Below are 11812 nucleotides of genomic sequence, written 5' to 3'. Positions count from 1 at the left end.
TTAGAGTTATGGTTACTTTCGGGCCGAGTTGCACTTTACTTTCACTTTGTTCCCAATAACTGTTTAAAATTAGGTTGTTTTTTTTTGTTATAGTTGTTTTTTGTTTTTTGTTTTTTTTTTTTGTTTATTTTTTAGACTTGATAGGAATTCTGAAACAAGTTGGCAGTTGAAATCTCTTGGTGACTAAAGATTTTTTTTTTCTAAAAGGCGTAATATAGGAATATTGTCAGGCTCTAAGTTTTTTTTACGGATAACATTCAAACTAAGGAAAACACATATGTACTCCAAGTTGAAAACCATTGAATAATATGGGTTTGCGTTAGGAATATAACGTGTGAAAGCGTACGAAACAGATCTCAAGATGTGTTTCAATGGTTTTATTTTATCATTTCAACGGTCCCAGGGGGTTGGGGGTGATCTTAGCCTGTCATAGGAGTGTGTTGTCTGAAATCTATGATTTGAGATGTTTGGTTTACTATTTTAGACTCTTCTTAGATAGGTTTCTTAACCTTTCGTAGGTGTGAGTTTCATGAAACTCATGATTTGGGATGTCTAGTTTGTTATTTTGGACTTTTCTGAGCTGGATTTCCTAACCTTTTGTAGGCTGATGTCTGGTTATATTAATAATATTTGATTTTAAAATCAAGTTTGGTTTTCATTTTCAAAAACAAGAAACCATTCCTTAAAGTACATCTGATTTTGTTAATAACATTTGATTTCCTTTAATAATAGGTTACATTTTTGCCTATTTTTTAATAAAGTTGGGTTATAGTTTTCAGAAATATGAACATCCCAGGTAAAAATACATCTGATTTTGTTAATAACATTTTCTTAGCTAGGTTTCTTAACCTTTCGTAGGTTTATGTCTGGTTTTATTAATAATATTTGTCCTTAACCTCTTTTACAAGTTAAAGTACTCATCTTTTGTCACTCCCAACATTACTTTACGACTTTTAGCTATTAACTTCATGATTTTCATTAACTCTCTATTAAACTTTTCTATAAAATTTTTAAAAATTATTTCAAAGCATTTTTTATTTTCAAACTACAATAATATTAATAACGTGTTTTTCTCAATATTTTTACATAATGATTCAAGCCATTATTGCCATTATATTCCACTGTCTCCTTTAAAATCTCTTGTTGTGTACGTATATCCGTACTCACACTATGTACTTGCTCAATATTATCCCTTATATACGCGTAGAATTGAATGAAGTGAAGAGGGAAAGACAAACTGCTCTCTGCGTGAGAAGTTTCACCAAATTCTAGCCAAAATGCTGGACTGTTTTCTTCCTGAACTATAGATTAAACCATGATTTCCAATAACTCTATTAATGTTTTATATACAATTTAAAAAAGTAATCCGCAAATGATTTCGACATTAGCTAGTTCTGAATGTAACTCAATGCCCCCCCCCCCCAGATGTCAATGTTACATCACAGACCCTTTTTTTAATACACGCCACTAATTGAAGGGCAACTAACCCCTTCTCACGCTTGTGGAATTGGCATACAAAGCCAATCTTTTTTATGTATCTTAAACGAATCTAAGTTGGGTACGTTTTTTTTTTTTTTTTAATAAAGCTAGATTTTAATTTTCAGAAATATGACCATCACAGTTAAAAAAACATCTGATATTATTAATAACTTTTGACTTCCATAGAAAAGCAATAGCTTCTTAAATTGAAATATCTGTCTTCCTTGTACAGTCTATAGTCCAGGTTTAAAGACGAGATTTTCTCAAAGAAAATAAAAAAAAAATTCCAATTCAGTTCATAATTTTCTCAAAGACATAAAAAATTTAAAGTTCTGTTCTAAATTTTTCCATAGAAGATAAAAAAAAGTTATACTATGATTGTGAACATTGGATCGAGTTCAGAAGGATTTTATATCCACTTTAATATAATACTACATCCCTCTTTTGATTGCTCTACAGAGACAGAACACATTTTTCCATCAGTCGAACAACTGTTGAAAAATATCGGCAAATTTATGGAAATAGCTTAATCTACAAATGTAGTATGGATAAAAACCTTAAATATTTGCAATTCAAGTTTTTCGGCCCTCTGCTTTTCTACCCCTCCAATGGGGATATCTAGATACATAATCATCCTAAGCTGAATACAGCAATGCAGACTCAATATACAGTTGAATTTTGATATTTTAAATTAAATATAATTTTAAAAATGAATTATTCGGTCGACACTTCCCTGACGAAAATGACATCATGATCGTTATCAGTGATAGATGTGACAACACGTTCAGACTAGATTGGTGGAATGCCTGACTTCTCTTGTTGTCGAATCTCTGGGGTTACAGCATGAGTGTTTAACCCGACAATCCGTTCCAACTTCATTGGGGCCAAGCCTGACTTCAATTGTTGTCGAATTGCTGGGATTTCAGCTAAGGTGATGATACTGCCCCCCCCTTCGCTTCTGAATTATAGAACATGAATAAGTTGTTGAATTCAAGAATCCATACCGAAATTAAAAAAAAAGAAGAGGAAAATGAAGAAATTAATCAGGATTTTAAGGGGCCGATACCTCAAATTATATCTCGGGTAGGGCCCGAGTTTGATTTGGAAAACAGCCAAAAGCTTTGTAAAAATAGGGAGCATTTATATTTATTTTAAGTTTTAAACTTGTTCCCTACTTTAGCTGAGAAACCATTTCTATTTGTTTAATTACATTTCATAAAACTGTAAAGTCTTAAGAATCCAATACTTTTGGTAACGTAAAAAATTTATCTCTGTTTGGATTTGATACGTAATCAAACTCAGCATACAAAGCCAATCATTTTTATGTATCTATTGTTATTAAAATTCCGTTTTTAGAGTTATGGTTACTTTCGGGCCGAGTTGCACTTTACTTTCACTTTGTTCCCAAGAACTTTAATATTGTTTTTTTTGTTGAATGAACTTTGTTAATGAACTCTCTCTGAAAATAATCTAGTGAATAATCCGGAAAATTCATTATTTTGTGAATGACCTGAAAAGTTATTTTTTTTGTTGCACATAAATATGTTAGTTTCAATTTTATTATTTTAGTATTTCTACTGGAGGCGGTCGTTGTATATGTGATCGAAATATCTGGACTTTAGTACCTGTTTTTCACAGTCTAAATAAATGGATATATCCCCATTTGAAAGTGTATTTATTCGTCTTAGAACGACAGTGTGGTCTAAGAAAACAACACCTAATTTAAAGGTGTTATGTCGAAAATAAGGAGGCTTTAAATAGATTGGGGTGGAGGAGGAGCGTGCGCAGCTGTGTTAGCCTCAGGCGGCTTGGTGCTGTGGTAAGTTGTTAGTAGTAGTAGTAGTTCAGAAATTAAATAGAAAAATAAGTTTTTTCTACCTGAAAGCAAGGAGTGACATTGAAACTTAAAACGAACAGAAATAATTCCATATATGAAAGGGGCTGTCCCGTCCTCAGCGCCTTGCTCTTTACGCTAAATTTTGACTCTTTCTTACAACTCTACTTTTTAAAACAACAAAAAACTTTAGCGTCAAGAGTGAGGCGTTGAGGAGGGAAAACCCTTTTCATATACGGAATAATTTATGTTTTTTTTAGTTTTAATGTCGCTCCTTACTTTCAGCTAAAAAACTTTTTTTTATTTAATTTTTCACACTGAGGGAATGTGCCAGAATTCCTATACGTTTTTTTATTTATCTTACTTTCTCTTTGCCAACTCACTTTTAGGCGTGAAGATAATAAGGGTAATTCACCAGGGTAAATTATCACCGGTATTGAATTGTCTAGAAGATGCTTCCGTGGTTAGGGGGGATTTTTTGGTCGAGATGGAGCCAGATTTCCTGGCCTGGCATTATGTAAAAAACGATCAGAAATTAAATTTTAAAAAACAATTTTTTTCAACTGAAAGTAAGGAGCAGCAGTAAAACTTAAAATGAACAGAAATTATTACGTATATGAGGGGGTTGCCTCCTTTTCAACATCTTGCTCTTTTTTCAATTAAAAAACTTTTTTTTTAATTTTGATAAGCATAAAAAGCCAATTCTTTTTTGATGAATCTATTGTTATCAAAACTCAGTTTTTTTAGAGGTACTAGTTCTTACCACGGTGTATTTGGACCCTTTACAATATAAGCATATCTATAACTGGCTTGTACCTGATAGATCAACTAACAACGATAAAGGAAGAAGAGAAGCAAGAAAATAATCAAAACTTGAGTCCAGTTCAGATAGGAATTGTTTAAAGGAAGACTGGAATAAGGTTTTAGCCTGAAATCTGTACTTTTAAAGACATACTAGTTAGAAAATAAAGGACTCATTATGATAACATATTTTGTTAAGACGTCATAACAGTATCTCAGACAATCAGATCACCATTTCTAATGATGAAGTCATCTTAGGTGTAAAATGCTTGCATTAATGAGAATCATATAAGAATGGATCAGTATTAGATGCTGATTATGACGTCATCTGATTGACGTCTAAAAATGACGTCAAATCTGGTATAAAACTACTCTTTCAAATGGAATCATAATAGTGCTGAAATTTACTAGATATAATAAAGATGTCATTGATGCCAAGAGAAATGGATTTTGAAGCCACATGGTCATCCTTAGAGAAGACTATTGATAATATTATCAAATTGAAACCTGTGCCAAGGATAGTTTGGAATGAAACATTCAGGGTCATTTATTCCCTTTGTGCTGCCAGTCCAGAGTCATTTGAAGAGCGGCTTTATGATGAGACGAAGAAGCTTATTCGAACGCATCTAATAGGGTTGTACAAAGAGACTGCAAGTGATGATAAGTGTCACCTGTTAGCCAACTATGCAAAATATTGGAAACAGTACCATCAAGGGATTGACTTATTGAATCAACTGTATATACATTTCAATTCTGTTTTTGGGTATAATAACAATCCCAATCGCAATAACAGTGGTGACCAAATGAAGAAAATAGGAGAGCTTGGAATTGAATTGTGGGTAAAATACATGATTCAACCACTTGGGTCGAGTTTAGTCAGTTTTCTCCTTGTTGAACTGAATATCGACCGAACAGATATTATAATGGATCAGAACAAAGTGGAAAGAATTAAGACAGTGATAAATTCATTTGTGAGTGCCGGAGAGTACAAACCCAGCGAGCCATTGAAGCTTTATCAAGATGTATTTGAGGAGCCATATTTAAAATCAACAAGAGACTTTTATCGACAAGAATCCAATGATCAGATACATAAAACCTCCGTATCTCAATACATGGAAAAGGTATTGCAGCTAAGAGAAGAGGAGATGTCTGAAATTTCTTGATGAATCGTCTTACGCCGAAGTTAGCAATGAAATAGATCAAAGAATGGTGGCTGACCATTTAAACTACCTTCAGAGTACGCTAGCTAGTATGGTGAGCGAAGAGAGAGTAAAAGATCTGGCTAATGCCTTTCAAGTATTGAAGATAGTGCAAAGTGGACTAAATTAGCTAGTAAAAGTTGTTGAAGAACATATAAGAAAATGGAAATAGAGGCAACACAAAATGTGGACTCCACATTGTGTGATCAACCAAATACTCCTCTCACTTTTGTGGATGCTGTTTTGGAAATTCATAATACCTTCGCCGATATGATTCCCTCCTGTTTTCACAACGACAAGCATTTCAAAAGTACCTTGTGAAGAGCCTCTGCTTCAGTTGTCATAAAAATAAAAAATATAAGAACATAAAAATATAATGTTTCAAGATCTGCTGCACTGTTAGCGAAATATTGTGATATAATCCTCAGTAAATCAGCTAGAGGGACAAGTGATAGTGATATTGATAACAAAATAGCTGATTCTATCACCGTTCTTAGGTACTTAGACTTATTTCAAAGACATTATACCAAACTTCTAGCTAAAAGGTTGATCTATAAATCATCAGCATCTATGGATGCTAAAGAGGTCATGATAAATCGGTTCAAGCAAGTTTGTGGCCATGACCTCATGAACAAATTGCATTGACTTTATACAGGTCAAGCCATATCGAGTGATCTTCAAGAAAAATTTATAGATTTAATGTCAGAAAAGAAAGTCCCATTGGAGCATAATTTGGTATTCAACATAATTTAGCAAAATGCCTAGCCATTCAGTTCAACCCTTGTTACTCCGTTTATTTTAATTCCACCTCTTGAAAAATATATTTCTGAGTACAAAATTTTTACGGACGGACTTTTAATGGACAAAAGTTAACATGGATGCATCAACACAGCAGTTAAATCAGACCTGAATGATTTATCCAGTGATACGGCAGTTCGCGTCAATTTGTCATTTGAGAGTAAAAACAGTCGATTTAAAGTGCCTATTGCTCAAACAAAAAAAAATATCAAACTCAGAAAATTGAAGAAGTGAGAAACATGGAAGAAGACCGAAAAACAATTCCTGTAGGCCACTATAGTCAGAATAATGAAATTGTGGAAATCCCTGAAGCATAATGCCTCAGTACAAGAGGTTGTGACTCGAGCTCTAAGCCGTTTTGCTCCTAATGTGCAGTTCGTTAAACGAGCTATCGAAGACCCGATCGAGAAAGAATATATACAGAGATCAAAAAAGCATTTGGACGAGTATGATTAGATCTAAGGCTTTTAATATAGCCTATACTGATTTATTGTTTCAGCAGTATTTTGTTTTCTCTGCTTCGAGTTTTTTTTTTTTTTTAATGTGATGTTTAGTTTGAACGAAATCGAAAATTACTTTCAAAATTTGGATATTTTAGTAATTAAAAATATCCTCATTTATGTATTTACAGTTCTTATGTTTCTTTTGAAATTTTCTTCTGTTATATCTTTAAGTGAAAACTCAGTCGGATGGAGAAAAAGGAACTGCATTAGTGTGAATTTAATCACACAGAAAAAGACATTTTATGATAAAAGCTATTCGGGTAGCTATTCCTCCCCTAGTTACTGGTGAGCAAGCAAACGATGTATCTCCAAAACTAGGCCCGACAATTTGCTATAATTTCATATTCAATTGCTGTTCGTTTTAGGTTTCATTTATCCTTCAAAAGTAAAAGATTTTTGTTAGTTTTCAGCTTGATTTGCATATTCAGTTTAAGTTATGCTCTTTCCAAGATTTATTTATTCATTTATGTTAGTACCTGTTGTATATTTATTTTTTTTACAAGTTCCTACGACAACTCCTTCGACACGAAGTGCCCTGTTCTAAACAACAACAACAACAACAAAATAATACATTATAACCACATCGATCTTTACTATAAAAATGTCAAGCCTTCCAATAACTTTTGGCTATTAAAAAGGCCACAAGGCCTTTCGATTTCCAATCGAATGAGCCCTCTTTGAGTTTCTACGACAACTCTTTCTATAAACACCTTATAGGCTATGCCACAGGGCATAAATTACAACCCTTACCCTAAGGGCTGTGAGGGTGGTTGTTATCCTTTAAGACCTAACTTCCAGAACTTTCATCTACGTTAAACAAAATGGCTATGTCAAAATTTTGATTGGATGTGTCCGGGAAAATGGTGGGCGTGAGAGGGACGTTAGTCGCTCTCCAATCACTTTCAAATATTAAAAAAGGCACTAGCCCTTTCAATTTCCAATAAAATGAGCCCTTTTGGAGTTTCTAGGACAACGCTTTCAATCAAAACCTTATATGCCCCAGGGCATAACTTACAACCCTTGTTCTGTCGGCTGGGGGGGAGTGTCATCCTCAAAAACCTGATTTCCAGAATTTTCTACTAAGTTGAGGAAAATAACGATCTGAAATTTTGATTAGATTTGGTCGAGGGACGGGTGAGTGGTATAGGAGGGCCATCTATACTTCAATCACTTTCAATTATTAAAAAGGGCACTATCCCTCTCAGTTTCCTATTGAATGAGCCCCTTTTGAAGTTTTTACGACAACTCTATCATAAAAACCTTATATGCCTCAAGGGCCTAACTTACAACCTTTGCCCTGGGGGGTTCGTCATCCTTAAATACATAATTTCCAGAACTTTCAATTACGTTGAATAAAATGGCTATCTCTAAACTTTGACTGATTGTGTTTGGGGAAATGGTGGGTGTGAGAGGGGGTTAATTACTCTCTACTCACTTTCGACATTTAAAAAGGGCAATTTCAATTTTTAATCAAATGAGCCCTTTTTGAAATTTCGACAACAACTTTCTATACAAACCTTATATTCCCCCAGGGCATAACTTGCAACCCTTGCACTGAGGGCTCTGACTATCATCCTAAAAGACCTAATTTCCAGAACTTTCGACAACGTTGAACAAAATGGATATCTAAAAATTTCAATTGGATGTGTTTGAGGAAATGGTGGGCGTGAGAGGGGGGTTAGTTGCCCTTCAATCTTTTTCGAATATTAAAAGGGCACTAGCTATTTCAGTTTCCAATTGAATGAGCCCTTTTTGAAGTTTCTACGACATCGCTTTATATAAAAACCTTATATGCCCCCAAGTCATAACTTACGACCCTTGCCCTGACGGCTGTGGGGGTGGAGGCGTTGTCATCCTTAAAGACCTAATTTCCAAAAATTTCAACTACGTTGCATAAAATAGCTATATAAAAATTTTGATTGGATGTGTTTGGGGAAAAGGTGGGCGAGAGAGGGGGGCTAGTTGCCCTCAAATCACTTTCGAGACTTTTAAAAAGGGCAGTAGCCCTTTGAATTTCCAATCGAATGAGCCATTTTTGTAGTTTCTACAACATCACTTCCTATAGCAAACCTTATATGCCCCCAGGGCATAACTTACGACCCTTTCCCTGAGGGCTGTGGGGTGGAGGCCTTGTCATCCTTAAAGACCTAATTTCCAAAACGTTCAACTACGTTGAATAAAATGGCAATCTAAAAATTTTGATTGGGTGTGTTTGGGGAAAAGGTGGGCGAGAGGGGGTTAGTTGCCCTTAAATCACTTTCGAGACTATTAAAAAGGGCACTAAACCTTTGAATTTCCAATCGAATGAGCCCTTTTTCAAGTTTCTACGACAAAGATTTCAATAAAAACTTATATGCCCCCAGGGCATAATTTATAACCCTTGTCCTGAAGACTCTGGGGGAAGTATCCTGCTCAAAGATATAATTTCCTGAACTTTATAATGCGTGGAACAAAATGGCTATCTCAAAATTTTTATTGGACGTGTTTGTGGAAATAGTGGGCGTGGAAGGGGTGTTAGTTGCCTTCCAATTACTTTCGACTATTAAAAAGGGCACTAGCCATTTCAGTTTCTAATCGAATGAGTCCTTTTTGAAGTTTCTACGACAATGCGCTCTGTAAAAACCTAATATGCCCCCCAGGGCATAACTTCCAACCCATTCCCTGATGGCTGTGAGGGGTTTTCATTCTGAAAGACCAAATTTCCAGAACTTAAAACTAAATTAAGCAAAATGGCTATCTCAAGCTTTTGATTGGTTCTGTTTGGGGAAAAGGTGGGTGTGAGAGGGGGGTTAGTTGCCCTCCATTCACTTTCGACTATTAAAAAGGGCAATAGCCCTTTGAATTTCCAATCGAATGAGCCTTTTTTGAAGTTCCTACGACAGCACCTTCTATAAAAACCTGATATGCCCCAAGGGCATAACTTACAACCCTTGCCCTGAGAGCTGTGGGGGAGTTTCCTCCTCAAAAATATAATTTCTTTCTAGAAATAAGATACTCTGAACATCATCGATATCTAAAAATTTTGATTTGAGGTCTTTCGGGAAAGGGTGAGCGTGGAAGGGTTGTTAATTGTCTTACATTCACTTTTGACCATAAAAAAGGGCATAAGCCACACTGGTGTTCAATCGATTGAGCCGTATTTAAAGTTTCTACGACAACTCCTTCGATACGAAGTTCCCGGGTATGGAAACAAAAAAAAATAATAGAAAAATAATACATTGTGCCAACATCGTTCTTATATACCGTCAGGGCACAACTTAAAACCCTTGCCCCGAGGGTTGTGGGGGACTGTCCTCCTCAAAGACATATTTTCTATCTGGAAGTCAAGTACGCTGAAAAAAATGGATATCTCAAAATTTTGATTGGATATGTTTGGGGGAAATGATGGGCGTGGGGGGGCTAGTTGCCCTCCAATCACTTTCGACTATTAAAAAGGGCACTAGCCACTCCAATTTCCAATCCAATGAGCTCCTTTTCGAAGTTTCTACGACAACTCCTTCGATACGAAGTTCCCGGGTATGGAAACAAAAAACATATAAATAATACATTGTGCCAACATCGTTCTTTACTTAGGCAGCGCTGTCGCGCTGCCTATGATAAAAATGTCTGAACCTGAACCTTATGAATGTAATATCTTTGGTAACGCAGAAAAAACGATCAATATTTCAATGATCTCTGTTTGGATTTTGATGGGTAATCAAACAGTTCGTGGTAATGAACTGTAAGTACGGCTCAATAGTAACCGAAACTCTAAAAGCTTAATTTTGATACCAATTGATGTATCAAAAGAAGACCCATCAGAAGCTACGAGCCTGAGAAAATTTGTCTGATTTTCAAAAAAGAGGGAAAGAACCCTCAAAGTCATATAATTTTAATGAAAATTACACCATAAGATTCAGCGTATCCTTATCAAAGAACCTTATTGTAGAGCTTTCAAGCTCCTTTCGTAAAAAAAAAATGTGGAATTTTGTAATTTTTTCCATAAAAAAGATCACGGATACGTGTTTATTTGTTTGTTGTATTTTTTCCAGGGGTGATCGTATCGACCCAATGGGCCTAGACCGTCGAAAGAGGGCTGATTATATTGGAAATGGAAGGTTCTAACGCCCTTTTTAGGCGGTCAAAGTAATTGGAGGGCAACTAGGCCCCTTCCCACTCTACCTTTTCCCCAAAATCGTTCGATCAAAATTTTAAGATAGCTTTTTTCTTCAGCATAGTTGAAAGGCCCAATATCTATGTCTTTAGAGATAAAATGATCCCCTAAAGCCCCTGGGGAAAGGTTTTAAAGTTAAACAATTTGCCCCTTTTTATTTGTTATTGGGAAGTATGCATAGGCCTACATTTTTCGGGAGAGGAGGGGAGGAAGACTTTTCTGCTGGGAGGATATTACACGGGGAAAATTTTCCATGGGGAAGGAAGTTTCCAAGGGGTGAACTTTTCAGGGGAAATTTTACGCCTGTTGAATTTGCCAGAATTCCTATACGAAATTTCTTTATGTCTTTGCATTTTCTTTACCGATTTCATTTTAGGCGTGGAGATGTTAAGGGTAATTGTCGGGGTAAATTTTCGCCTGGATTGAATTGCCAAGAGGATATTTCTCTGCAAAGGAGGATTTTTCTGGGGGGGGTGAAGCCAGGTATCCCGGCGTTATTAAAAAAAAACGATCAGAAATTAAATTAAAAAAACAAGTTTTTTCAACTGAAAGTAAGGAGCAACATCATAACTTAAACCGAACATAAATCTTTACGTAAATAAGGGGGTTGCCCCCTCCTTATAACCTCTTTCTTTTCACTAAAATTTAGATTTTGTGCTGGTTGTGTAAAAACAACTTTTAAAATACAAGGGTAGTTTAATTAGAACAATAAGTAACTTTTTATAAAGTGCCGAAAAACTGTAGCGTGAAGAGCGAGGTATTGAGGAGAGAGGCAATCCCCCTCATATAAGTAATAATTTCTGTACATTTTAAGTTTTAATGTTGCTCCTTACTTTCAGTCGAAAAAAACTTTTTTTTTATTTATTGAAGTTTACAACCATTTTTCTAAAGGCAATGAAAAAAATATGTCAATTAAAGTAAAAGTATATAAAAATCGAAAAAGTGATTAACTTAAAAAACTACAGAAAACAATAGCCTACTTACAAAAACTCAGATATAAATTCCCAGCACTCAGATCTGTTGAGCAATGCCGAAACGTTGGACG

The 11812-nt window shown here is 35.2% G+C and overlaps 1 pseudogene; it reads left to right on the top strand.

The window, feature by feature from the left end:
* The first annotated feature begins 4536 nt into the window (after positions 1 to 4536).
* LOC148952616 (cullin-2 pseudogene) lies at positions 4537 to 6567 on the top strand (annotated as a pseudogene).
* The last annotated feature ends 5245 nt before the right edge of the window (positions 6568 to 11812 follow it).

This window comes from Artemia sp. Qi Xiang Cuo, chromosome 5, assembly GCF_049724085.1.
Source record: "Artemia sp. Qi Xiang Cuo chromosome 5, ASM4972408v1, whole genome shotgun sequence".
Taxonomy (NCBI): Eukaryota; Metazoa; Arthropoda; class Branchiopoda; order Anostraca; family Artemiidae; genus Artemia; species Artemia sp. Qi Xiang Cuo.
The sequence above is the reverse complement of the archived record's forward strand: the minus strand, read 5'-3'. Positions and strand labels throughout refer to the sequence as shown.